Source organism: Eschrichtius robustus, chromosome 9 (genome assembly GCF_028021215.1).
Source record: "Eschrichtius robustus isolate mEscRob2 chromosome 9, mEscRob2.pri, whole genome shotgun sequence".
Taxonomy (NCBI): domain Eukaryota; kingdom Metazoa; phylum Chordata; class Mammalia; order Artiodactyla; family Eschrichtiidae; genus Eschrichtius; species Eschrichtius robustus.
Window position 1 is genome coordinate 37,450,593 of NC_090832.1, and position 4,124 is coordinate 37,454,716.

Genomic DNA, 4,124 nt, shown 5'->3' on the forward strand with positions numbered 1-4,124 from the left:
ACAGCATGCTCTATGGGGTGTTGATTAGTGTGTTCTTTCCCTCCTATCCCAGGGACTAGAGCAGTTTCCCAGCCCACTGGTGCACCTGCACAACACCGAGGGGCTTTCAAACATTTCTGCTACCTGGATCCCACTCTCCAGACATTTTGATTTGATTAATTTTTGAAAGCTCTCTAGGTAATATTGATTGTGCTTCCAAAATTGAGAATGACTGTTCTAGAAACTGTCCACAGTATCTAAAGATAAAAGATATTAAAATTTGAGCTTTTAAATTAAAAAGTCACCCCTGAGGTAAACAGAATATAATGAAAAAGAAATGTGAACAGACGAAGAGAGGATTTTCTGCCCCTACTTCCAGAGGAGTTGGGGGAAAGGAAGAGAAGTTTGAAGGAGAGCTTAGGCATGGGTCTGTCTGTGTATCTAACCCTGCCCTTCCCTCCTCCCAGCAGAGCAAAGAAGACTTGGCTTTGACAATTCCATGGGGAGCTCTGATGGCCAGATAGTTTTGAGAAATGTTAGGACAGAATGAGTGTGACTTTGAATTTCCCACCCTTCCAAGCAGTATAGGAAAATATCTAGGAGTTCCCTTGAGCCCCCTATGGGGTGTGGAAGTTAGGGGAGAGAGAACCAGCTAGTGAGCCCACATTCCCAGGAGGCTGGAGAAAGGGAGGCTCCGTGAGGGAAGAAATGGGTATGGCAGGATCACTCATGAAGACAGGAGGGGCTGCCCAAAGGGAGAGGCAGTTAGTGTCTGTGTGGGACATCTGTGAAGCCAGGGGCTTGCTGGCAACGCCCACATCATGCCACTGAGCAGGGCAAAAGGAAATGGGGAGAGCTTGGTGAGGAAGTACTCTGGGAAGGAACCAGGACTGTCTTCTCTCCATCTTCACAAAATTCTCAGTCCTCAGGGGGACTGGAGCATGTCTCCTGTTCAAGCCCACCAGCCAGAGAGTTGGCCGCGGAGGCTGGGAGGAGATTAGTGAACTACCGTCCTGCCAGGACCGCTGACGTAGGAAGCCAAGAGGTGAGCATCAGAGGAGCGCAGCATGAGACCGTCAGCTGGGGTCCACCAGGGCCCAGGGGAGCCTGACGTCTCTCAACCACATCCAGGAAGATGGAGTTAATTATGGAGTCATTTGGTTTTATCCCCACCGCACGCTCTCACAAAAGGAGCTGGTTCCTAGAAGAGAGAGGGGCAAAAACATCAGACTAGGTTTTTCTCTGTATGTCTCCAACGCACACACACGCAAACACATCGAGAGAGAGAGAGAGAGAGAGACAGAGAGAGATTTTCCAAGCAGTGTTAAGAGAGGGAAGAAGAGGTTTACTTCGAGATTGAGGAGAAGACTAGATCATATACCAACATAAGACTGTTCTACTAACCAAAAACACCAAAATTAATGAATCTGGACCAGCTGCCTGTAAGAAAACAATTTGCCAGCCAGTTGAGGAAACAGTTATTGGGAAAATTCAAATATTTCATGTTTATCCCTCAAAAACTCCTCAATAAATTGGTTATACTGTATAAAATCTTTCCCAAAAAAAACCTAGTGTACAGATTTTGTTTTTTCTAAGTTCCTCCAAAATTTCTAAACATATTCTCTGGATCATAAATCATGCACGAATGTTCAGAGGATTTAGAGGGTAAAGCTGCTTTTTTTCATTATAAAGAGACATATTATTTAATTGTACCCTGAGGTTTAGTATGCACAAATACTAAAGCCTACTCTTTTAGACTTTAAAGCTTTAAAATATAGAACCATTTTAAAATAGCAATCTCTAAAATACATTTAAACTGTAGTAATTTTCTAAGGTCTTAATGCAGAGTTTCTTAACCTCAGCACTGTTGCCATTTTTCACTTGCTAATGTTTTCTTGTCCTGTAGGATGGATAGGAGCACCCCTGGCCTTTGTTCACTACATGCCAGTAGCAACTCCTCAGTTGTGGCATCAAAAATGTCTCCAGACGTTGCCAAATGTCCCCTGGAGGGCCAAGTTGCCCCCTGGTGAGAACCATGACTTTAACTCTTTCTTGAAGGTCATTATGAATAGAAGCATGTGAATAGAAATGCTTACCCTGTGTAACATCGGGAGGCCCACAGTATAGGGAGCCCTCTGTGCCTAGCCAGGGAGGGATTCTTACCCATCATGTCCACACACAGCTGCTCTGGAACTTTCCTGTCGTCTTCTTCCCTTATCATCATCACTCCTCATCTGCTGCCCCAACAGATGCCATTGTCCAAAAAAGGACTAAGAGGGGCTTTACCTCGTTCCTAAAGATAGAGGGGAAGAGAAGGAGAAGACAGAATGATCCCTGTGGTTTTTCTCTGTAACTCTGTATGAGGAAAGTGCTAGAAGTTCGTTCTCTTTTTTGAGGTTGAACAGGTTCATATAAGTTCTGCCCAAGTACACACTTGACCTTACAGTGACAGTGTTCTTAGCCCAATCTCTTTTCCTGGGAGACGGGTAACAAAGAGGATGGGGAAGACATTACTTATATGGGCCTTCAGGTTGGTTCAAAGGTGCAATTTCTTTACAAAAGGCTCCAGGATGGCTTGTTGCTGATTAGATAGCTCTTGTGGTTAGTGGCTGTGTTTCCAGTGGCCGCCTTAGCCAGGGTTTGACCTCTAGATAAATGGATATAACCACACCATTCTCGTAAAACAAAAGTGGAAAATCAGGTATCGGCCCTGCTTTTTCAAACACAATGTACACTTCTGGCTTTGTTGTTTACAAGTGACATTGAAAAATTAGAGAAAGGTTAAGTAGAACGTCACAGAGATTATTGATAAGGTCCTTAGGGATAGTTTTACAGGAGCCAGGAGGGTCGTTCATTTTGTTAACAGAAATCTGGGTGATATCTTAATGACAGCCCACGTCTATCATCCACGGCCACAGAATAGAACGCAGACAATGCCGCAAATGGCAAAGGATTGTTTAGTGACCACAATAACTATTTTCTAAAACTTCAAAGTGACTTTGACACTAATCTAAACTGGGTCTTAAATAAATGTGATAGACAATACAAACTGATCATTAAAACTGTAGTAGGTCAATAACAACATGTCAATGTAACCTCTGTTACACCGGCTTATGTCAAATTCAAGGACCTGGGCTGGTAGGTAGGCTTGTCTCAGTTAAGACTCAATCAGAGAATCAGCTCTGCTAGGGATGTGAATGAGTGAATAGTATTAACTTTTGATTTTGCAAACTATAAAATGGAATAAAGCAATTTAAATTTGATTTGAAATACTGTATATTGCCCAGTGTATATATAATATACACTGTATAGTGCCAACATATTTGTGGAAGAAGAAAAAATAAACCCCAAATTAGTAATTATTAAAAAGAATCATTTTGGAATTGAAAAATTCTTAAAGCACTGTAAACTTCAATTGATCAAATATTCTAATGATAATATTTAAACTTTTGAATGAAAATGAACATATATGAATTGTTCAGAGGAAAATATTTTCATGAGCTCTCTCTCAGAAGTTTTTGATTTTTGGTAGTAAGACTTCCTCATGAGTGAGGAGAAATCTGTTTCTGCAGGGAACTTTCCTATGATAAGCTGATGAAGCAAATTGTGCAGGAAAAATTAGCAAGTCAAATATATCTCATATAGTATTAACTCATAATTAACTTGGGAATTAACTGCATTTTACATTCACTAATTTCAATCAAACACATAGTTTATGTAAAAAAAACTGTAAATTCTCTTTTTTTGTTCATATATACAGAGTTGTTCTAAGTTAATTTCAAAACTTAAAAAAAATCTATTGTGAAAATCTGTGGAATGGTTTTACCAAGACTAAACCAAACATATTTTGAAGTTTATTTTTTAAATGGAAAAAAATCCAAGAGTTTTTAATAGTTCTTTTAAGGTTCTGATTAGGAACCCTGAAAATTTTCAATTTATACGTTCTTTTCACCTGATACATCAAAAGTAGTTCCACAGAAATTAAAATATCAAATATTTCTAAGCCATAGAAAAGCTAAAAGAAAATATAACTGAGTATTTATTAGGTTTTGCAGTTTGAGGAGTACTTTCAAAGTTTAGGTATGATAGAAAGGGGAAAAACGAACATATTTGGCTTCAAAAACTAAAACTTCTATCCATCAAAA